The 24,657-nt window shown below is 39.4% G+C and overlaps 1 protein-coding gene across 2 annotated transcripts in view; it reads left to right on the top strand.

Annotated features, from left to right (window-relative positions):
• METTL4 (methyltransferase 4, N6-adenosine) overlaps positions 1-24,657 on the top strand; it is a 167,208-nt gene that overhangs the window by 118,703 nt on the left and 23,848 nt on the right. The window lies entirely within an intron of this gene.

Genomic DNA, 24,657 nt, shown 5'->3' with positions numbered 1-24,657 from the left:
AGAGATACTGAAGTACTGAAGTATGTGTGAATGAAATGATATGTTTGGGATTTGTTTTAAAATAATCTAGTGGGTGGGGTATAGATGAAATGAGATAATCTCATGAAAATGACATGGAGGTGGGTGCTGGATACATGGAGGGTGGGGGGGTTTGCTATACCCTTCTCTTTACTATTGAATATGTTTGAAAATGTGTGTAATAAATGTTTTTTTAAAGACGATATTTCTCAGGATACAGAAATGAGAAACTAATGTACTAGAACTTCCAAAACAGACATATGCTGCGACCTTATGCTGAACCATTTGGCTTCTTTGTCCCTCTGGGATTGTTATTTGTGAAGCATGAGCACACGCAGATTAACACCGTGCTGTCTTGTAGGAAGTGCTGGGCTCCTATCATGCAGGGAATGCTCTTTGAGTAATGTTTTTGGTGACTCCTGGGAGTTGAGAGTGATGTTTTGGTGAAGTATGTGCACATGTTCAATGTACAATAATGAACCTACGGATTCATTCCCCCAGATGGTCTCTAGTTTGATGATATCTCTGAACCTGTTCTCTTTGAAGCAAGGAATTTATTTTGTTAATTTTGTCTATCCCATAATATCCATCCCAGTATCTTCATTATGTGATGTTTCATTATACCTGATGGTCTAAACCGAAGGTCTTAGGTATGTTCTCATCTGATAGGAGAGGCTTAATCGGTGGTCTGTGAAGTCTGTCTTGGACCCTTTGTCTAGGTAGGTGACCCTGTCACTCACCTCGCAGGGCAATAAGAATGGAGTGTGTGTCCTCTGATTCCTGGAATTGTGCTGAGAGCCAGCATATTTTGTATGTCAGCACTACACTGTATGCTTTGTACACGTGATCTCATTTCTTTATCTTCCACTGGGGGTGGAATGTTCCAGATGGCCCACCTGCCCCTGGAACCCTGCTTTCTTATCCTCTCTCCTAGATGTGATTTCAGATGTCTCTATATTAGTTTGTTAGAGCTGTAATGACAAACTCCCGCAGATTGAGTGGCTTAAACAACAGACATTTATTGTTTCACAGCCTGGAGGCTAGAAGTCTAAGATGAAGGCGTTGGCAGGTTCCTTCCGAGGGCTGTGAGGGAAGATTGGTCCGAGGCTTCCCTCCTTGGTGTGTGGATGGCTGTTTTTACCTTATGCCTCCTCACATTGTTTTCCCTCTATGCACATCTCTGTGTCTAAATTTCCCATTTTTATTTATTTTATGTTTTACAATTTTTATTTGTGGTTTAAAAAGACACTGCATAAAATTTCCCAACTTCACTGGTTTTTTTAGTGTACAGTTCAGTAGTACTAACTACATTCACTTTGCTGTGCAACAGATCTCCAGACCTCGTTCCTCAGTGACCAACTCCCTGCTCCTCCCTCCCACAGCCCCCAATAACTTGCTCCTTTTATGAATTTGACTACTTTAGATATCTCAAACAAGTGTAATCATGCAGTCAAATTTCCCATGTTTATTTTATTTTATTTTATTCTTTTAACAACTTTATTAGAGTATAATTGCTTTACAATGGTATGTTAGTTTCTGCTTTATAACAAAGTGAATCAGTTATATATATACGTATGTCCCCATAACTCTTCCCCCTTGCATCTCCCTCCCTCCCACCCTCCCTATCCCACCCCTCTAGGTGGTCACAGAGCACTGAGCTGATCTCCCTGTGCTATGCGGCTGCTTCCCACTAGCTATCTATTTTACATTTGGTAGTGTATATATGTCCATGCCACTCTCTCACTTTGTCCCAGCTTACCCTTCCCCCTCCCCGTATCCTCAAGTCCATTCTCTAGTAGATCTGCCTCATTATTCTTGTCTTGCCCCTAGGTTCTTCTGACCATTTTTTTTTCTTTCTTTCTTTTTTTTTTTTTTTTTTAGATTCCATATATATGTGTTAGCATATGGTATTTGTTTTTCTCTTTCTGACTTACTTCACTCTGTATGACAGTCTCTAGGTCCATCCACCTCTCTACAAATAACTCAGTTTCGTTCCTTTTTATGGCTGAGTAATATTCCATTGTATATATGTGCCACATCTTCTTTATCCATTCATCTGTTGATGGACACTTAGGTTGCTTCCATGTCCTGGCTATTGGAAATAGAGCTGCAATGAATATTGTGGTACATGACGCTTTTTGCATTATGGTTTTCTCAGGGTATATGCCCAGTAGTGGGATTGCTGGGTCGTATGGTAGTTCTATTTTTAGTTTTTTAAGGAACCTCCATACTGTTCTCCATAGTGGCTGTATCAATTTACATTCCCACCAACAGTGCAAGAGGGTTCCCTTTTCTCCCCACCCTCTCCAGCATTTATTGTTTGTAGATATTTTGATGATGACCATTCTGATGGGTGTGAGATGATATCTCATTGTAGTTTTGATTTGCATTTCTCTAATGATTAATGATGTTGAGCATTCTTTCATGTGTTTATTGGCAATCTGTATATCTTCTTTGGAGAAATGTCTATTTAGGTCTTCTGCTCATATTTGGATTGGGTTGTTTGTTTTTTTGATATTGAGCTGCATGTGTTGCTTGTATGTTTTGGAGATTAATCCTTTGTCAGTTGCTTCATTTGCAAATATTTTCTCCCATTCTGAGGGTTGTCTTTTTGTCTTGTTTATGGTTTCCTTTGCTGTGCAAAAGCTTTTAAAAGCTTTTAAGTTTCATTAGGTCCCATTTGTTTATTTGTGTTTTTATTTCCATTTCTCTAGGAGGTGGGTCAAAAAGGATCTTGCTGTGATTTATGTCATAGAGTGTTCTGCCTATGTTTTCCTCTAAGAGCTTTATAGTGTCTGGCCTTACATTTAGGTCTTTAATCCATTTTGAGTTTATTTTCGTGTATGGTGTTAGGGAGTGTTCTAATTTCATTCTTTTACATGTAGCTGTCCAGTTTTCCCAGCACCGCTTATTGAAGAGGCTGTCTTCTCCACTGTATATTCTTGCCTCCTTTATCAAAGATAAGGTGACGATACGTGCATGGGTTTATCTCTGGGCTTTCTGTCCTGTTCCATTGATCTATATTCCTGTTTTTGTGCCAGTACCATACTGTCTTGATTACTGTAGCTTTGTAGTATAGTCTGAAGTCAGGGAGCCTGATTCCTCCAGCTCCATTTTTCTTTCTCAAGATTTCTTTGGCTATTCAGGGTCTTTTGTGTTTCCATACAAATTGTGAAATTTTTTGTTCTATTTCTGTGAAAAAATGCCAGTGGTAGTTTGATAGGGATTGCATTGAATCTGTAGATTGCTTTGAGTAGTAGAGTCATTTTCACAATGTTGATTCTTCCAGTCCAAGAACATGGTATATCTCCCCATCTATTTGTATCATCTTTAATTTCTTTCATCAGTGCCTTATAATTTTCTGCATACAGGTCTTTTGTCTCCTTAGATAGGTTTATTCCTAGGTATTTTATTCTTTGTGTTGCAATGATAAATGGAAGTGTTTTCTTAATTTCACTTTCAGATTTTTCATCATTAGTGTATAGGAATGCAAGAGATTTCTGTGCATTAATTTTGTATCCTGCTACTTTACCAAATTCATTGATTAGCTCTAGTAGTTTTCTGGTAGCATCTTTAGGATTCTCTATGTATAGTATCATGTCATCTGCAAACAGTGAAAGCTTTACTTCTTCTTTTCCAATTTGGATTCCTTTTATTTCTTTTTCTTCTCTGATTGCTGTGGCTAACACTTCCAAAACTATGTTGAATAATAGTGGTGAGAGTGGGCAACCTTGTCTTGTTCCTGATCTTAGTGGAAATGGTTTCAGTTTTTCACCATTGAGGACGATGTTGGCTGTGGGTTTGTCATATATGGCCTTTATTATGTTGAGGAAAGTTCCCTCTATGCCTACATTCTGGAGGGTTTTTATCATAAATTGGTGTTGAATTTTGTCAAAAGCCTTCTCTGCATCTATTGAGATCATATGGTTTTTCTCCTTCAATTTGTTAATATGGTATATCACGTTGATTGATTTGCATATATTGAAGAATCCCTGCATTCCTGGGATAAACTGCACTTGATCATAGCGTATGATCCTTTTAATGTGCTATTGGATTCTGTTTGCTAGTATTTTGTTGAGGATTTTTGCATCTATGTTCATCAGTGATATTGGCCTGTAGTTTTTTTATTTGTGACATCTTTGTCTGGTTTTGGTATCAGAGTGATGGTGGCCTCGTAGAATGAGTTTGGAAGTGTTCCTCCCTCTGTTATATTTTGGAAGAGTTTGAGAAGGATAGGTGTTAGCTCTTCTCTAAATGTTTGATAGAATTCGCCTGTGAAGCCATCTGGTCCTGGGCTTTTGTTTTTCGGAAGATTTTTAATCACAGTTTCAATTTCAGTGCTTGTGATTGATTGGTCTTTTCATATTTTCTATTTCTTCCTGGCTCAGTCTCGGAATGTTGTGCATTTCTAAGAATTTGTCTATTTCTTCTAGGTTGTCCTTTTTACTGGCATAGAGTTGCTTGTAGTAATCTCTCATGATCCTTTGTATCTCTGCAGTGTCAGTTGTTACTTCTCCTTTTTCATTTCTAATTCTATTGATTTGAGTCTTCTCCCTTTTTCTCTTGATGAGTCTGGCTAATGGTTTATCAATTTTGTTTATCTTCTCAAAGAACCAGCTTTTAGTTTTATTGATCTTTGCTATCGTTTCCTTCATTTCTTTTCCATTTATTTCTGATCTGATCTTTATGATTTATTTCCTTCTGCTAAGTTTGGGGTTTTTTCTGTTCTTCTTTCTCTAATTGCTTTAGGTGTAAGGTTAGGTTGTTTATTTGAGATGTTTCTTGTTTCTTAAGGTAGGATTGTATTGATATAAACTTCCCTGTTAGAATTCCTTTTGCTGCATCCCATAGGTTTTGGGTCATTGTGTTTTCATTGTCATTTGTTTCTAGTTATTTTTTGATTTCCTCTTTGATTTCTTCAGTGATCTCTTGGTTATTAAGTAGTGTGTTGTTTAGCCTCCATGTGTTTGTATTGCTTACAGATTTTTTCCTGTAATTGATATCTAGTCTCATAGCATTGTGGTCAGAAAAGATACTTGATAAGATTTCAATTTTCTTAAATTTACCAAGGCTTAATTTGTGACCCAAGATATGATCTATCCTGGAGAATGTTCCATGAACACTTGAGAAGAATGTGTATTCTGTTGTGTTTGGATGGAATGTCCTATAAATATCAATTAAGTCCATCTTGTTTAATGTATCATTTAAAGCTTGTGTTTCCTTATTGATTTTCATTTTGGATGATCTGTCCATTGGTGAAAGTGGGGTGTTAAAGTCCCCTACTATGATTGTGTTACTGTCGATTTCCCCTTTTATGGCTGTTATTATTTTCCTTATGTATTGAGGTACTCCTATGTTGGGTGCATAAATATTTACAATTGTTTTATCTTCTGCTTGGATTGATCCCTTGATCATTATGTAGTGTTCTTGTCTCTTGTAATAGTATTTGTTTTAAAGTCTATTTTGTCTGATATGAGAATTGCTACTCCAGCTTTCTTTGATTTCCATATGCATAGAATATCTTTTTCCGTCCCCTCACTTTCAGTCTGTATGTGTCCCTAGGTCTGAAGTGGGTCTCTTGTAGACAGCATATATATGGGTCTTTTTTCTCTATCCATTCAGCCAGTCTGTGTCTTTTGGTGGGAGCATTTAATCTATTTACATTTAAGGTAATTATCGATATGTATGTTCCTATTACCATTTTCTTAATTGTTTTGGGTTTATTATTGTAGGTCTTTTCCTTCTCTTGTGTTTCCTGCCTAGAGAAGTTCCTTTAGCATTTGTTGTAAAGCTGGTTTGGTGGTGCTGAATTCTCTTAGGTTTTGCTTGTGTGAAACTTTTAATTTCTCCATCAAATCTGAATGAGATCCTTGCTGGGTAGAGTAATCTTGGTTGTAGGTTTTTCCCCCTCATCACTTTAAATATGTCCTGCCACTCTCTTGTGGCTTGCAGAGTTTCTGCTGAAAGATCAGCTGTTAACCTTATAGGGATTCCCTTATGTGTTATTTGTTGTTTTTCCCTTACTGCTTTTAATATTTGTTCTTTGTATTTAATTTTTGATAGTTTGATTAATATGTGTCTTGGCATGTTTCTCCTTGGATTTATCCTGTATGGGTCTCTCTGTGCTTCCTGGACTTGATTAACTATTTCTTTTCCCATATTAGGGAAGTTTTCAACTATAATCTCTTCAAATATTTTCTCAGTCCCTTTCTTTTTCTCGTCTCCTTCTGGGACGCCTATAATTCGAATGTTGGTGCATTTAATGTTGTCCCAGAGGTCTCTGAGACTGTCCTCAATTCTTTTCATTCTTTTTTCTTTATTCTCCTCTGCAGTAGTTATTTCCACTATTTTATCTTCCAGGTTACTTATCCGTTCTTCTGACTCAGTTATTCTGCTATTGATCCCTTCTAGAGAAGTTTTACTTTCATTTATTGTGTTGTTCATCACGGTTTGTTAGCTCTTCAGTTCTTCTAGGTCCTTGTTAAACGTTTCTTGTATTTTCTCCATTCTACTTCCAAGATTTTGGATCATGTTTACTATCATTATTCTGAATTCTTTTTCAGGTAGATTGCCTATTTCCTCTGCATTTGTTACGTCTGGTGGGTTTTTGCCTTGCTCCTTCATCTGCTGTGTGTTTCTCTGTCTTCTCATTTTGCTTAACTTACTGTGTTTGGGGTCTCCTTTTCGCAGGCTGCAGGTTCATAATTTCCGTTGTTTTTGGTGTCTGTCCCCAGTGGCTAAGCTTGGTTCAGTGGGTTGTGTAGGCTTCCTGGTGGCGGGGACTAGTACCTGTGTTCTGAGTGATAAGGCTGGATCTTGTCTTTCTGGTGGGCAGGTCCACGTCTGGTGGTGTGTTTTGGGGTGTCTGTGACCTTATTATGATTTTAGGCAGCCTCTGTGCTAATGGATGGGGTGGTGTTCCTGTTTTGCTAGTTGTTTGGCATAGGGTGTCCTGCACTGTAGCTTGCTGGTCGTTGAGTGGAGCTGGGTCTTGGCGTTGAGATGAAGAGCTCTGGGAGATTTTCACCATTTGATATTACATGGAGATGGGAGGTCTCTTGTGGACCAGTGTCCTGAACTTGGCTCTCCCACCGCAGTGGCACAGCCCTGACGTCTGGCTGGAGCACCAAGAGCCTGTCCTCCACACGGCTCAGAATAAAAGGGAGAAAAAAAAGAAAGAAAGAAAGAAGAAGATAAAATAAAATAAAATAAAGTAAAATAAAATAAAGTTTTTAAAATAAAAGATAATTATTAAGAAAAAAAATTTTTTTAAGTAATAAAAAAACACACAAAAAAAGACAGAATCGTAGGACAAATGATAAAAGCAAAGCTGTACAGACAAAATCACACACAGAAGCATACACATACACACTCAGAAAAAGCAAAAAGGGAAAAAATATATATATATTGTTGCTCCCAAAGTCCACCTCCTCCTCAATTTGGGATGATTCGTTGTCTCTTCAGGTATTCCACAGATGCAGGGTACATGAAGTTGATTGTGGAGATTTAATCCGCTGCTCCTTAGGCTGCTGGGAGAGATTTTTCCTTTCTCTTCTTTGTTCGAACAGCTCCCAGTGTTCATCTTTGGATTTGGCCCCACCTTTGCATGTAGGTCGCCTGAGGGCGTCTATTTCCGCCCAAACAGGACGGGGTTAAAGGAGCATGTGATTCAGGGGTTCTGGCTCGCTCAGGCCGGGGGGAGGGAGGGGTACGGAATGCGGGGTGAGCCTGTGGCGGCAGAGGCCGGCGTGATGTTGCAACAGCCTGAGGCACGCCTTGTGTTCTCCCGGGTAAGTTCTTCCTGGATCATGGGACCCTGGCAGTGGCGGGCTGCACAGGCTCCCGGGACGGGAGGTGTGGATAGTGACCTGTGCTCACACACAGGCTTCTTGGTGGCTGCAGCAGCAGCCTTAGCATCTCGTGCCCATCTCTGGGGTCAGCGCTGATAGCCGCGGCTCGCACCCGTCTCTGGAGCTCCTTTAAGTGGCGCTCTTAATACCCTCTCCTCGCGCACCGGGAAACAAAGAGGCAAGAAAAAGTCTCTTGTCTCTTCGACAGCTCCAAACCTTTTCTGGGACTCCCTCCCGGCTAGCTGTGGCGCACTAGCCCCTTCAGGCTGTGTTCACGCCGCCAACCCCAGTCCTCTCCCTGGGGTCTGACTTCCGAAGCCCAAGCCTCAGCTCCCAGCTCCCAGCCCCCGCCCGCCCTGGCGGGTGAGCAGACAAGCCTCTAGGGCTGGTGAATGCTGGTCAGCACTGATCCTCTGTGAGGGAATCTCTCCGCTTTGCCCTCCGCACCCCTGTTGCTACGCTCTCCTCCGTGGCTCCGAAGCTCCCCCCCTCCGCCACCCGCAGTCTCTGCCTGCGAAGGGGCTTCCTAGTGTGTGGAAACCTTTCCTCCTTCACAGCTCCCTCCCACTGGTGCAGGTCCCGTCCCTATTCTTTTGTCTCTGTTTTTCCTTTTCTCTTTTGCCCTACCCAGGTACGTAGAGAGTTTCTTGCCTTTTGGGAGGTCTGAGGTCTTCTGCCAGCGTTCAGTAGGTGTTCTGTAGGAGTTGTTCCACATGTAGATGTATTTTTGATGTATTTGTGGGGAGGAAGGTGACCTCCACGTCTTACTCTTCCACCATCTTGAAGCTCCTCCCAAATTTCCCATTTTAAAAAGGACTTCAGTTGTACTGGATTATGACCCACCCTTATGACCGCATTTTAACTTGATTATCTCTGTAAAGAACCTATTTCCAAATACAATCACAACATATAAATTTGGGGTTGGGGCACAATTTAACTCGTAAGTCTCCAAAAGGGACAATTCCTTGTGCTTCTAGAATAGCTTGTTGATTTTCTGAAGATTTGGTTTGTTCCTTGCTCTAAAGTGGGCACAAGTACGGAAATTTTAGGGATGGAAAAGGGTGAGAATATTGGAGTGGATGCTTTGGGAATTCTCAGACATAGACAAGCATGAGACTGCTGGCAAACTGTGAAGTACTTGATGTTTCATGTGAATTACCATGCTTAAGATTCAACTTAAGATTGATATGACAGTTCACAAGTAATTTGACCTCCTGGGTAGCTTTTCATTAACTTTATCTCTGGCTCTGATCTTTCAGTAACAGACAATAAAAGGGTTGAAAGAGGCAGAGGCTCTGTACGTGGCAGAACCCTGGGACTTGCTGTGAGGGACGTGGTAAATGGAAAGAAGACAAAACCCTGTTGTACCCTTATTCTGGCCACAAGAGTGTACCCTATTCTGCTTACAAAAATCTAGCTGTGGAGAGAAATGGGGAAATAATTCCTTTAACAATAATTAGAACCAGAAAGGAAATAGCAGAGAGGGTGTAAGTAGAGATATTTCTGTTTACAAATCTCAGTGAAATCTTAGGAAAATGGTGAGGAAAAAAAGGTGAGAGAGTAGTTCTTGTATAGCTATGGGAAGGAAATAGTGAAAGGAGCATTTCTGGAAGTGATTGCGCTGTAGGGTGTGGGATAGCCAGCTGCAGAAAGTTGCCCCATCCTGACACTCCTGTAGGGCCTGGCTCAGCTCCAGCCCCATGTGCTCATCCCATTCAGTTGTGTGCACCCAGCTGCACATCCACCCCAGTGATCTGGGCTCCCTTGCTCTCTGATTCCCTGGCTCTAAATGTGGGCTGTCTGTTTGTGCTTCCCCATTTTACCACCCATGCAGTCCTCACTCCAATTGCTGTGCGAGTCTTTGCTGAGCAGGCTCCCTTGCTCTTAGAGATGCTGTCAGCATTGGAGAAGAGAAGATCCCTCTGCTAGTTCAGTAGTGCCACGGAACCCCAACCACAGGTTCTTGCTTCTCCTTCTTTTCTGGCTGAAGGAATGAATTTGTAGCTAGACTGATCAACCCCTCTTCTGCTCCCTAACTGCTTGAGGAGAATCAAATCAGAAAGCTGCTTATGAAAACTTCCTAGAGATGTAAAAATATGTATATTTTATAGTTTTAAGGACTATGCAGCTTAGGTGTATTTGCTCTGGGGATGAAAAGCAAATTCATTGTGAAGTGGGGTGACTCACTAGTTGCTTTTATACTTGGATGCTTCAGCCTGCCATGCCTTCTGGCTGGGATTTGACATATAAATTTCATTAGAAAATATTTCTTTGGGTTGTCAGAGGTTGGAAAGAGGAATGCTGAGACTGGAGGATCACAAAGACAGGATCTGAAGTGGGCAGTATGCTAAGAGGATGCTAAGGGAAAAGAGAAATGAGAAGGGTTTTTGGTGTTATATATAAGCACTGAATTTGCTTCTTGCAGAGAGCATAATGGTTGTGGTTTCTCTGATTTGTGGAGACTGGTTTGCAGAAGCAGGGGCTGGAGCCTCCTGGAAGGCATTCTTTTTTCCCTTGACTTCCAAACTCCTTGTCCTTCTCTTCTCCTTGCCTGAAACCTCAATTTCTTTGCCTCTCCTTGTTCTCTACTCCCTCCTTGCTGTCCCATGTCATTTTTATAGTTGTCTCAACACTCCCACAGTTGCCAGACTACTTGTCTTTCTTTAGAAGGCCCCAGTGCAAAGAGTATAAAGCTTTCTTGGAGAGGGAAGGAGGAAAGGCAGGCTCTTAATGAAAAATAAGGACAACAGGCCTTGAAATTCTAGTGGAATTCATTGAACTTCTAGACATAATATTATTGGAATGGTGTTTCTGTTTTGATTCTCAAACTAGTGTTAAATGTCAGGTCAGGACCCAAGCTTTCAGTATAATTCTTAACAGTTTCTCATCTCAAAATAAGGGAATAACATTGACTTCTCATGGTGGATGACAACAGTAACTCCTCTGGAGGAGGCTTTTCTTGGCACTTTGGTTAGAAAAGGCTCTTATATGATTACATCATTTGGTGATAGAAGCTAACAATTTCTGCCTCTTCCTTCCTTCCTTCCTTTCTTTCTCTTTCGTTCTCTATCAAGAGTCAATCATGTGGTCTTATCTCCCTTGCTAGTTGACTTGGAGGTGGGCAGATGACCCAGTCCTGGCCAGTGGAACCCAAAGGTCAATCTGCTCTGGAGCTTCTGGGAAAGATTTCTATAACTCAAAAAGAAAACAACAACAAACAAGCAAAAACAGATACTCAGTATGGAATGTCCCTCTTCTTCACTGCATGTTGTCTGTCACCTGTGATGCTTAGAATTGCAGCCTCCTGGGACCATGAAGGCAGGCAATACTGATACATCAGAGTGGAAGAGTGAAAGAACTTAGGTTCTAGCGATCATCCTACCAGTGGGTTTTTTGTTATGTTTGTTGTTTGTTTTGTCATGCTTATTATTGGTTAAGCTATTTTTCAGTACAGCTTGATCTGAGAAGTTGGTTTATCGTTTACTAATATAATTCTTTCAAATATATCTTGGACAAATATGAGGTAAGTCTATAGACATAGAATGAAATACAAGCAGCTACAAAGAAGAAATACAGGGAGGGAGTTAAGAACATAGGCTCTGCAACCAGTTGCCTCAGTGTGCCTCTCTCTTCCATCTCTTAGTACCTTAATACCTTAGGCTGAAGCTGGGGAAATTATTTAGCCTTTCTGTCTCTCAGTTGCCTGGTATGTAAAATGGGGATAATAATGGTACTTGCCTAGGGCTAAATGATTAATGGAGGCAAAGTGCTGAGCACAATCGCTGGCACAGATTACATACCCGATAAATATTAGCTATTGTAGTTGTTGTATTTGAAATATCAACAAGAGTTCCAGAGAAGGTTTAAAAATTGTCAGATTTTGGTGAAAAAAAGTTTCTCAAAGATAAAAAATGTTATGACTGTACATGATTTTCACTGCTAAATTACAAAAATAAAAAAAATGATCTGATAATAAAGATGCATAGAATGTAGAATATTTTCAAAAACGAATATATAGAATGTTTTGTTTTCACAGAAAATTTTAAGGTGATATAAAAAAGTCAAAGAGACATAATAGCACTATGCTGCACTAAATTGAATATTATCATACAGAAAAGAGTGAATTGTGATTTAACAGCTAATCTGAGAATGGTAGGAAATAGAAGAAAGTTTTAGGGACGGATTACCCAACATTTGTGTTTACCCCAAAGGTAATGCTTCCTTCAAGTAGCAATGGATGGTTGGGATTTAACTATTGACTAATATAAATTTGGGCTTTATCTGTGAATCCTGATTACTCATATCAAATCATTAGGGATAGTTGGGAGTTAGTTGCATTGCAGGATGGAATAACATGACGACTGGTTTAGATTGTTTTCAAGTGAAACAGAGTGTCACATCCATCCCCAAGCTGAATACTTATTACCTCTTAAAACACACCATGAAATATTTACTCCCAATACATGTTTGTGTTGACCTTATGATGTGGAAGTGTTCAGTTGTAAAGTGTTTTGCTGGAAATAAATAGTGTGTGAGATCAGTTGACTTAAGAATGTGAAACTGACTTTTAGCTGTAGCTGCTTATCAGAAAATCTTGGTAGTATCCTAGCATTCCCTGTGGAATTCTGTAATAGTTTAAGTGTCATGCAAAACATTTTGCCATTTATCATTATAATGTAATAGAGAGGTACCTTATGGGGATGAGGCTAGAAAAGGCTTTTTTATGATTACATCATATGGTGATAAATGCTAACAATTTGCGCTTATTATGAGAACAGTTTTCTGAAGAGAATTCTTGATAAATTTTGCAATTGCTCTTCCCTAGATGTATATAGATATAACATATTATATCATAAATATAGATAACAAAGTTAGAAATAGGCAAGAAGAATTTAGAATTTGTCTGGATAGAACAGATAAGAATTTGTGCATGCTTGTCCGGTTTCGTTTTGATTAAAGGATGACTGGGAAGAATGGGAAAAAAGAACAATTCTAAGAAAATATTTACTGGAATTACAATCCATGCCTTCTGGAATAAATTATTGAAGGGCACATATGCAGAGGTCAGAAAGAATATTCCTTAGATATTTGAGTTGGAACAATACGTGGACTGAGAATTATTCAATATCCAGAGATCAGTATATCTGTATTCTTAAAGCTCAGATCACGAGATAAGTAAGAGACCTTGTACTGCCCCTAGGAGTTTATTTTGGAGCTGCTGAGCTGAGGACATGTGTACTTCAGAAATGAAGGTGTCTTTCTGTCTCCAGTAACTTTAGGGCTAATGTTACCAGGCTATGAAGAGTTCAAAGGCTCTGCTAGTACCCACCTGTTACTATATATCTGGAGGAAGGTAAAGTGTCCCTGTATTTTACTTGACTGGCTAATAAGTCAATGTCAGTCAACCAAAATTTCATGAATGTTTACTATAGACTTAGCATTGTGAAATATACTATGAGATGTCAGGAAAGCGTAATCCATGGCTCCTACTCACTAAATGCTATAATCAGGATTTATAACCAGGTCTACCTGACTCTAAATCCTATATATTTTAGTATGCTATACCATTGGCTAGGCATTTCTTTTACATTATTTTATTTAATATTTACAGTAAGCTTGCAAAGAAATTATTATTATTTATAATTTATGCAAGAAACCTCAGCCATTACAGCAGAAGGAACCCAGTTAGGGATATAAGAAATGGAAAAGCATTTTTCAAAATCAAAGGAACTAAGCCGATTGCACCCTATATACAGGCTCTTGCTTATGCAGCTGCGAAAGCATTATCATTCTCATTTTATATGAGGAAACAGAGGTCCAGAAGAGGTAAATAAACTTCCTAAGTTTTTATTGTTGGAGCAGTATATGCAGAGCTCATATATAAATCCAAGCCTGTTGAGTTTCCCCTATCTTATCCTGCCTTCCCTGAGACTGGGGATTTCAGCCTGGCCATGACAGACAGGATTTTTATGGGCAGACAGGAAGAGTATATGTAGGAATGAAAACCACCCATCTCTTAAGGTGATTAGAGAGATGCCCATGTGACTCTAAACAAGGCCAACCCTCCTTGGAGGACTTTGCTTATAATAGGTACTTAATACCCATTAGTTGAATGAGTGAAGATCTGAAAATTTTGATCCAGATTCTTAAACATGCCCTTAAGGGACTTTTTCATGAACCAAAACATTTGTCTTCAAAGGGTGTTCAACACACTATATTAGCCCAGTTTTCTTTTGACAAATGCTTGGTGATCACTAATTTTAAAACTATGGAGATGAAGAAGACAATCTGAATTGGAACCCACCCTAGAACATTCAATGCATATGGGAATAGGTGCCCTTATCCCATCTGCTTCTGGAGGATGTAGAAGCCACAGGCCAACAGTAAGCGTTTTCATATTACCATTTATCAGGGCTCAGTGGTGCTCACCAGATGGGCTTTTATGAGCCAGTAGAGTTGTTTCTCTTTCTACGGTAGCTTACCTACATCCTTTTTATTAAATTGTAATTTGACTCTGAAGTACCAGAAAATGAACTGCTTGGTGTAATCATTAATTTGAAAAGTTTAAATATCACCCATTTTGTGCATGTTGTATTTCAAGATTTAAAAAAAGTTCATTTAAAGGGTGAAAAAAAGTAGCGACAGCAGTCTTTTCCAGGAAACATCAGGGTTTCCATCGTTAATTAGTTAATATAGTACTTGTAAAGTGCTTAGAAGATGAAAAGCACCATGTAATTAAGTGTCGCCTTTCTTATCAGTACCAGTAGACTTTAATCACATTATAAGGTCATAGCCTATCTATTTTGCTCCACTGGAGAGTTTTTTTTTTTTTTTTTTTTTTCCTTTCTTATATTGTAGGTATTTCTTTAGAAGAAAATAAGGAAAGAAATTATTCTCCCTGGGTTTCTGTCAATGTTTTCTGCCCTTAAACCAATAGAGACTTCTATGGTTTTTGTGGGATTTGTAATCCAGTCATGGGTTCATAATGCCTGGGGTGTGGGGCTGGGGGACTGGAGGGGGTCTGGAGTGACAATGAAATGTAAAACCTCTCTAATCCTGACCTCCATCCTCTTTTGAGTATTCAACTTCTTGCAGCCTATGGGACAGCTGTCCTCAGATGTTTACTGACCCCCTAAAAACAAAACATGATTTGAACCAAGCTTTCCACTCAGACTATTACCCCTAACTTTATTCTGGTTTAAGCACTGCCATCCTTCTTTACTCTCAGGATTGTAAATTTGTAGTTACCATTTATCACTCTTCTCTTCAATCTTAGTTATCTAGGCAGTTATTAAGTCCCAGATTTATTGGATTTGTCTCCTCTTTACCAAGACCCCAGTGACAGCTTTGGTTTAGGTCTTCTGGCCACTTGTCACTTTTCTGCTTCCCGTTGTTTATAATATAAGCACATTCTTAGATTTTGAAAGGGTCCTTGAGCATCCCAGATGAAAGTTCTTTTCCCTTTAAGCAAGGAATTCTATTTAAACTATGAAAAATAGCCTCATACACTGTGAATAGCATTTGTTATTATTACCTTGTGAGGTTAATACCTTACAATTCTACCATAAGCAGAGGTCCTGCCTAGGAAAGTCCTAACAGTTTGTTGGGGGAGATAACGAAGTAGATTTTTTTTTCCATTAGTGAATTGTTTATTTTGAAATTAATCAAGGTTGTCATATTCTTTAAACTTTTACATTAAAGACATAATTTAAACAAATTATTTGTTTATAATGCCAACACCAACTATGTAGGGAGAAACAAAGCAATGAATTCATAATCACATAGAGTTACTTATGTAGGGGAGGAAGAATTCTCTTCTACCCTCTTGGGTGTCTGGCTGGGCCTAAGAATTACACTGACATAAAACAGATGAACAGGAGCAAAGCATACATATTTTATGGAAATTTTACATGTAAATGGGAGGCTTCACAAGAGAATGAAGACCTGAAGAAGTGACCAGAGAAGGAAGCTTTTATATCTTTTAGACAAAGGAATGAAAAATTTGTGAAGAATTCACAAGACAAAGGGGTTGGGGCTATGGGTAGTAAATAATGAAGAAGTAACTAGAAAGATAAGGGTTAGCTTAACAGGTTTGTTTATATAGCCTCCTTGGCCCTAAATTCCCAGTGGTGATAAGGATGTCTTCTACCCTCCTGGTAGAGGGAGAATGCCTTTTCACATGTAGCCATAATCCCTATGGTTGTTTCAGCCTTTGGTCTGTATTTACTTAAATAATTTCAAAGCTTCCCACTATCATCATTTTACCATAGCATCTCTGTTTTGGAGTTCTTTGTTCTGATTCACCTTGTCTTTGATTGGAATTACTATTCAGTAGTTTTTTTAAGAAGGATTGAGTTCATGTGCTTTCATTTAAGTAATGTTTTATTTGCTCTTTTTTTCCTGAGCTCATTAAATATACTTTAAAATCTCCTTTTGAACAAAAAACCAGAATGTTTCACAAATTTGTCATCCTTTCTCAAGGCCCATGCTCATACAACCTCAATCTTTAAAATTATAGGACATGTACTGTAGCCTATAGGCTGTATGATATTACTATCATTTAGCTTATCGGCAATAGCCTTGCTTTGAGTAACGCTGTTGTAAAGCTATGGGGCAAAGCCTGGACATTTTCCCGTTTATAAATTTTACATTTTATTTTATTGTATTTTTTAAAATTTATTTATTTATTTATTTTATGTTGGCTGCATCAGGTCTTCGTTGTTGCGCGCGGGCTTTCTCTACTTGTGGCAAGCGGGGGCTACTCTTCGTTGTGATTTGAGGGCTTCTCATTGTGGTGCCTTCTTTTTTTGTGGAGCACAGGCTCTAGGTGCACGGGCTTCAGTAGTTGTGGCAAGTGGGCTCAGTAGTTGTGGCTCGCGGGCTCTAGAGCGCAGGTTCAGTAGTTGTGGTGACGGGCTTAGTTGCTCTGCAGCATGTGGGATCTTCCCAGACCAGGGCTTGAAGCCATGTCCCCTGCATTGGCAGGCGGATTCTTAACCACTGCGCCACCAGGGAAGTCCCTTACATTTTAAAAGGTTTTTTTTTTTAACATCTTTACTAGAGTATAATTGCTTTACAGTGGTGTGTTAGTTTCTGCTTTATAACATAGTGAATCAGCTATACATTTACATATATCCCCATATCTCCGCCCTCTTGCGTCTCCCTCCCACCCTCCCTATCCCACCCCTCTAGGTGGTCACAAAGCACAGAGCTGATCTCCCAGTGCTATGCAGCTGCTTCCCACTAGCTATCTATTTTACACTTGATAGTATATATAAGTCCATGCCACTCTCTCACTTCGTCCCAGGTTACCCTTCCCCCTCCCCCTGTCCTCAAGTGCAATTTCTACGTCTGCATCTTTATTCCTGTCCTGCCCCTACGTTCTTCATAACCATTTTTTTTTCTTAGATTCTGTATATATATGTGTTAGCATATGGTATTTGTTGTTCTCTTTTTGATTTACTTCACTCTGTATGACAGACTGTAGGTCCATCCACCTCACTGCAAATAACTCAATTTTGTTTCTTTTTATGGCTGAGTAATATTCCATTGTATATATGTGCCACATCTTCTTTATCCATTCATCTGTCAATGGATACTTAGGTTACTTCCATGTCCTGGCTATTGTAAATGGAGCTGCAATGAACATTGTGGTGCATGTCTCTTTTTGAATTATGGTTTTCTCAAGGTATATGCCCAGTAGTGGGATTGGTGGGTCGTATGGTAGTTCTATTTTTAATATTTAAGGAACCTCCATACTGTTCTCCAGAGTGGCTGTATCAATTTACATTCCCATCAACAGTGCAAGAGGGTTCCCTTTTCTCCACACCCTCTCCAGCATTTATTGTTTGTAGATTTTTTGTTGATGGCCATTCTGACTGGTGTGAGGTGATACCTCATTGTAGTTTTGATTTGCGTTTTGCTAATGATTAATGACGTTGAGCATTCTTTCATGTGTTTGTTGACAATCTGGATATCTTCTTTGGAGAAATGTCTATTTAGGTCTTCTGCCCATTTTGGGATTGGTTTGTTTGTTTTTTTTGATATTGAGCTGCATGAGCTGCTTGTAAATTTTGGAGATTAATCCTCTGTCAGTTACTTCATTTGCAAATATTTTCTCCCATTCTGAGAATTGTCTTTTCGTCTTCTTTATGGTTTCCTTTGCTGTGCAAAAGCTTTTAAGTTTCATTAGGTCCCATTTGTTTATTTTTGTTTTTATTTCCATTTCTCTAGGAGGTGGGTCAAAACGGATCTTGCTGTGATTTATGTCATAGAGTGTTCTGCCTATGTTTTCCTCTAAGAGCTTTATAGTGTCTGGCCTTACATTTAGGTCTTTAATCCATTTTGAGTTTATTTTTGTGTATGGTGTCAGGGAGTATTCTAATTTCATACTTTTGTATGTACCTGTCCAGTTTTCCCAACACCACTTATTGAAGAGGCTGTCTTTTCTCCACTGTATATTCTTGCCTCCTTTATCAAAGATAAGGTGACGATACGTGCATGGGTTTATCTCTGGGCTTTCTATCCTGTTCCATTGATCTATATTCCTGTTTTTGTGCCAGTACCATAGTGTCTTGATGACTGTAGCTTTGTAGTATAGTCTGAAGTCAGAGAGCCTGATTCCTCCAGCTCCATTTTTTGTTCTCAAGATTGCTTTGGCTATTCGGGGTCTTTTGTGTTTCCATACAAATTGTGAAATTTTTTGTTCTACTTCTGTGAAAAATGCCAGTGGTAGTTTGATAGGGATTGCATTGAACCTGTAGATTGCTTTGGGTAGTAGAGTCATTTTCACAATGTTGATTCTTCCAATCCAAGAACATGGTATGTCTCTCCATCTATTTGTATCATCTTTAATTTCTTTCATCAGTGTCTTATAATTTTCTGCATACAGGTCTTTTGTCTCCTTAGGTAGGTTTATTCCTAGATATTTTATTCTTTTTGTTGCAGTGGTAAATGGGGGTGTTTCCTTAATTTCTGTTTCAGATTTTACATCATTAGTGTAGAGCAATGCAAGAGATTTCTGGGCATTAATTTTGTGTCCTGCTACTTTACCAAATTCATTTATTAGGTCTAGTAGTTTTCTGGTTTCATTTTTAGGATTCTCTATGTATAGTATCATGTCATCTGCAAACAGCGAAAGCTTTATTCTTCTTTTCTGATTTGGATTCCTTTTATTTCTTTTTCTGCTCTGATTGCTGTGGCTAAAAATTCCCAAACTATGTTGAATAGTAGTGGTGAGAGTGGGCAACCTTGTCATGTTCCTGATCGTAGTGGAAATGGTTTCAGTTTTTCACCATTGAGAACGTTGATGGTTGTGGGTTTGTCATATATGGCTTTTATTATGTTGAGGAAAGTTCCCTCTATGCCTACTTTCTGCAGGGTTTTTATCATAAATGGGTGTTGAATTTTGTCAAAAGCTTTTTCTGCATCTATTGAGATGATCATATGGTTTTTATCCTTCAATTTGTTAATATGGTGTATCACATTGATTGATTTGCATATATTGAAGAATCCTTGCACTCCTGGGATAAACCCCACTTGATCATGGTGTATGATCCTTTTAATGTGCTGTTGGATTCTGTTTGCTAGTATTTTGTTGAGGATTTTTGCGTCTATGTTCATCAGTGATATTGGCCTGTAGTTTTCTTCTTTTGCAACATCTTTGTCTGGTTTTGGTATCAGGGTGATGGTGGCCTCATAGAATGAGTTTGGGAGTGTTCCTCCCTCTGTTATATTTTGGAAAAGTTTGAGAAGGATAGGTGTTAACTCTTTTCTCAATGTTTGATAGAATTCGCCTCTGAAGCCATCTGGTCCTGGGCTTTTGTTTGTTGGAAGATTTTAAATCACAGCCTCAATTTCAGTGCTTGTGATTGGTCTGTTCATATTTTCTATTTCTTCCTAGTTTAGTCTTGGGAGGTTGTGCTTTTCTAAAAATTTGTCCATTTCTTCCAGGTTGTCCATTTTATTGTCATAGAGTTGCTTGTAGTAATCTCTAATGATCCTTTGTATTTCTGCAGTGTCAGTTGTTACTTCTCCTTTTTCATTTCTAATTCTGTTGATTTGAGTCTTCTCCCTTTTTTTCTTGGTGAGTCTGGCTAATGGTTTATCAATTTTGTTTATCTTCTCAAAAAACCAGCTTTTAGTTTTATTGATCTTTGCTATTGTTTCCTTCATTTCTTCCATTTATTTCTGATCTGATCTTTATTATTTCTTTTCTTCTGCTTACTTTGGGATCTTTTTGTTCTTCTTTCTCTAATTAATTTAGGTGTATGTTTAGATTGTTTATTTGAGAGTTTTCTTGCTTCTTTAGGTAGGATTGTATTGCTATAAACTTACCTTTCAGAACTGCTTTTGTTGCATCCCATAGGTTTTGGGTAGTCGTGTTTTCATTGTGATTTTTTTCTAGGTAGTTTTTGATTTACTCTTTGATTTCTTCAGTGATCTCTTGGTTATTTAGTAGCATATTGTTTAGCCTCCATGTGTTTTTGTTTTTTATAGTTTTTTTCCCTGTAATTGATATCTAGTCTCATAGCATTGTGGTTGGAAATGATACTGGATACGAGTTCAATTTTCTGAAATTTACCAAGGCTTGATTTGTGACCCAAGATAGGATCTATCCTGGAGAATGTTCCATGAGCACTTGAGAAGAAAATGTATTCTGTTGTTTTTGGATGGAATGTCCTATAAATATCAATTAAGTCCGTCTTGTTTAATGTATCATTGAAAGCTCTGTTTCCTTATTGATATTCATTTTGGATGATCTGTCCATTGGTGAAAGTGGGGTATTAAAGTCCCCTATTATTTTTGTGTTACTGTCAATTTCCCCTTTTATGGCTGTTAGCATTTGCCTTATGTATTGAGGTGCTCCTATGTTGGGTGCATAAATATTTACAATTGTTATATCTTCTTCTTGGATTGATTGCTTGACCATTATGCAGTGTCTTTCTTTGTCTCTTTTGATAGTCTTTATTTTAAAGTCTATTTTGTCTGATATGAGAATTGCTGCTCCAGCTTTCTTTTGATTTCCATTTGCATGGAATACCTTTTTCCATCCCTTCACTTTCAGTCTATATGTCTCCCTAGGTCTGAAGTGCGTCTCTTGTAGACAGCATATATACGGGTCTTGTTTTTGTATCCATTCAGCCAGTCTATATCTTTTGGTTGGAGCATTTAATCCATTTACAATTAAGGTACTTATCGATATGTATGTTCCTATTACCATTTTCTTATTTGTTTTGGGTTTGTTATTTTAGGTCTTTTCCTTCTCTTGTGTTTCCTGCCTAGAGAATTTCCTTTAGCATTTGTCTTAAAGCTGGTTTGGTGGTGCTGAATTCTCTTAGCTTTTGCTTGTCTGTAAAGGTTTTAATTTCTCTGTCAAATCTGAATGAGATCCTTGCTGGGTAGAGTAATCTTGGTTGTAGGTTTTTCCTTTCATCACTTTAAATATGTCCTGCCACTCCCTTCTGGCTTGCAGAGTTTCTGTTGAAAGATCAGCTGTTAACCTTATGGGGATTCCCTTGTGTGTTATTTGTTGCTTTTCCCTTGCTGCTTTTAATATGCTTTCTTTATATTTAATTTTTGATAGTTTGATTAATATGTGTCTTGGCGTGTTTCTCCTTGGATTTATCCTGTATGGGTCTCTCTGTGCTTCCTGGATTTGATTAACTATTTCCTTTCCCATATTATGGAAGTTTTCAACTATGATCTCTTCAAATATTTTCTCAGTCTCTTTCTTTTTCTCTTCTCCTCTGGGACGCCTATAATTCGAATGTTGGTGCATTTCATGTTGTCCCAGATGTCTCTGAGACTGTCCTCAATGCTTTTCATACTTTTTTGTTTATTCTGCTCTGCAGTAGTTATTCCACTATTTTATCTTCCAGGTCACTTATCCGTTCTTCTGCCTCAGTTATTCTGCTATTGATTCCTTCTAGAGAATTTTAAATTTCATTTATTGTGTTGTTCATCACTGTTTGTTTGCTCCTTAGTTCTTCTAGGTCCTTGTTAAACTTCTCTTGTATTTTCTCCATTCTATTTCCAAGATTTAGGATCATCTTTACTATCATTACTCTGACTTCTCTTTCAGGTATACTGCCTATTTCCTCTTTTTTTGTTGGGTATAGTGGGTTTTTACTTTGCTCCTTCATCTGCTGTGCGTTTCTCTGTCGTCTCATTTTGCTTATCTTACTGTGTTTGGGGTCTCCTTTTCACAGGCTGCAAGTTCGTAGTTCCCGTTGTTTTTGGTATCTGTCCCCAGTGGCTAAGCTTGGTTCAGTGGGTTGTGTAGGCTTCCTGGTGGAGGGAACTAGTGCCTGAGTTCTGGTGGATGAGGCTGGATCTTGTCTTTCTGGTGGGCAGGTCCACGTCTGGTGGTGTCTTTTGGGGTGTCTGTGACCTTATTATGATTTTAGGCAGCCTCTGTGCTAATGGATGGGATTGTGTTCCTGTCTTGCGAGTTGTTTGGCATAGGGTGTGCAGCACTGTAGCTTGCTGGTCGTTGAGTGGAGCTGGGTCTTAGCGTTGAGATGGTGATCTCTGGGAGAACTTTCACCGTTTGATATTACATGGCTCCAGGAGGTCTCTTGTGTACCAATGTCCTGAACTCAGCTCTCCTACCTCAGAGGCACAGGCCTGACACCCGGCCGGACTGCCAAGACCCTGTCAGCCACATGGCTGAGAAAAAAAGGGATAAAAAAAGAAAGAAAGAAAGAAAAAAAATTATTAAAGTAAAAAATAATTTTTAAAAACAAAAAAAGTAATTAAAAAAAGGAAAAAAAAAAAGAATGAAAGAAAGAAGAGAGCTGCCAAAGCAAAAAACAAATCCACCAATGATAGCAAGCACTAAAAAGTATACTTAAAAAAAACAAAAAACAAAAAAACTGACAGACAGAACCCTAGGACAGATGGTAAAATTGTCCATTTGTGACAAAATCACACAAAGAAGCATACAGATACAGACTCACAAAAAGAGAAAAAGGGAAAAAATATATATATCGTTGCTCCCAAAGTCCACCACCTGAATTTTCGAATGATTTGTTGTCTCTTCAGGTATTCCACAGATGCAGGGTACATCAAGTTGATTGTGGAGATTTAATCCTCTGCTCCTGAGGCTGCTGGGAGAGATTTCCCTTTCTGTTCTTTGTTTGCACAGCTCCTGGGGTTCAGGTTTGGATTTTGCCCCTCCTCTCCCTGTAGGTCGCCTGAGGGCCACTGCTCCCTGCTGAGACAGGATGGGGTTAAAGGAGCAGCTGATTCGGGGACTCTGGCTCACTCAGGCCGGGGGGAGGGAGGGGTACGGAATGCGGGGTGAGCCTGTGGTGGCAGAGGCCGGCATGACGTTGCAACAGCCTGAGGCGCACCTTGTGTTCTCCCGGGTAAGTTGTCCCTGGATCATGGGACCCTGGCAGTGGCAGGCTGCACAGGCTCCCGGGAGGGGAGGTGTGGATAGTGACCTGTGGTTGCACACAGGCTTCTTGGTGGCTGCAGTAGCAGCCTTAGCGTTTCATGCCCATATCTGGTGCCCACGCTGATAGCCACGGCTCGTGCCCGTCTCTGGAGCTCATTTAGGCAGTGCTCTGAATCCCCTCTCCTTGGGCACCCTGAAACAATGGTTTCTTGCCTCTTAGGCAGGTCCAGAGGTTTCCCTGGACTCCCTCCAGGCTAACTGTGGCACACTAACCCCCTTCAGACTGTATTCACGCAGCCAACCCCAGTCTTCTCCCTGGGGTCTGACCTCCGATGCCCGAGCCTCAACTCCCAGCCCCCACCCGCCCCGGCAGCTGAGCAGAGAAGCCTCTCGGGCTGGTGAGAGCTGGTCGGCACTGATCCTCTGTGTGGAAATCTCTCCGCTTTGCCCTCTGCACCCCTGTTGCTGCACTCTCCTCTGTGGCTCCGAAGCTTCCCCCCCAACCCTGCCACCCCCTGTCTCTGCCCACGAAGGGGCTTCCTATTGTGTGGAAACTTTTCCTTCTTCACAGCTCCTTCCCAGTAGTGCAGGTCCCTTCCCTATTCTTTTGTCTCTGTTTTTTCTTTTTGCTTTTGCCCTACCCAGGTACACGGGGAGTTTCTTGCCTTTTGGGAAGTCTGAGGTCTTCTGCCAGCGTTTGGTAGGTGTTCTGTAGGAGTTGTTCCACATGTAGGTGTATTTCTGATGTATTTGTGGGGAGGAAGGTGATCTCCACGTCTTACTCCTCTGCCATCTTGAAGGTCTCCCCCATTTTAAAAGCTTTTATTGTGCTTTATCATATACACATATAACAGACACTTAATTGTTGGAATTTCGTTAGAGATCCTCTAGTCAACCTTGAACTCCATGAATTTTTTTGTCTTCTTACAATACCATTGAAAAATTTCCAACTCCTGCTTGAACTCTTCCACTGACATGGTGCTCGCTATTTTAGCTGAAGCTCTTTTGATCGTTGAAAATTCTTATATTGAAAAGAAATCTCTGTCATTGTCATTCCTGCTCATTAGCTGGTATAATGAAAGTATGCCTATCTCCTCTTCCTTGAGATTCTTTCAACAATTTGAAGAATATGTCTAACCTAATTCTTCTCCACTCACACTTTCCTCCTTTGTTATCTCTATTTTGAAGAAAGGTCTTCTGGGAAAATTTACCTGTAATCTTCCCTTCTTTTTAATTAACCCGATACCTTTTTAAGTTACTTTACTTCCTTTTTGAGAATTCTGTGCAAATATAGTTTATGAGTATGGATTGTTTTGTGAGTAAAATTATAAAGTAGCAAGTCATTTGTGTTAAGAATATACATGATGTCTGTATAGTTTAAATTCA

This window comes from Balaenoptera borealis (genome assembly GCF_965194805.1).
Source record: "Balaenoptera borealis genome assembly, chromosome: 14".
Lineage (NCBI taxonomy): Eukaryota > Metazoa > Chordata > Mammalia > Artiodactyla > Balaenopteridae > Balaenoptera > Balaenoptera borealis.
Note: the sequence above shows the minus strand (reverse complement) of the source record. Positions and strands in the feature narration are given on the sequence as shown.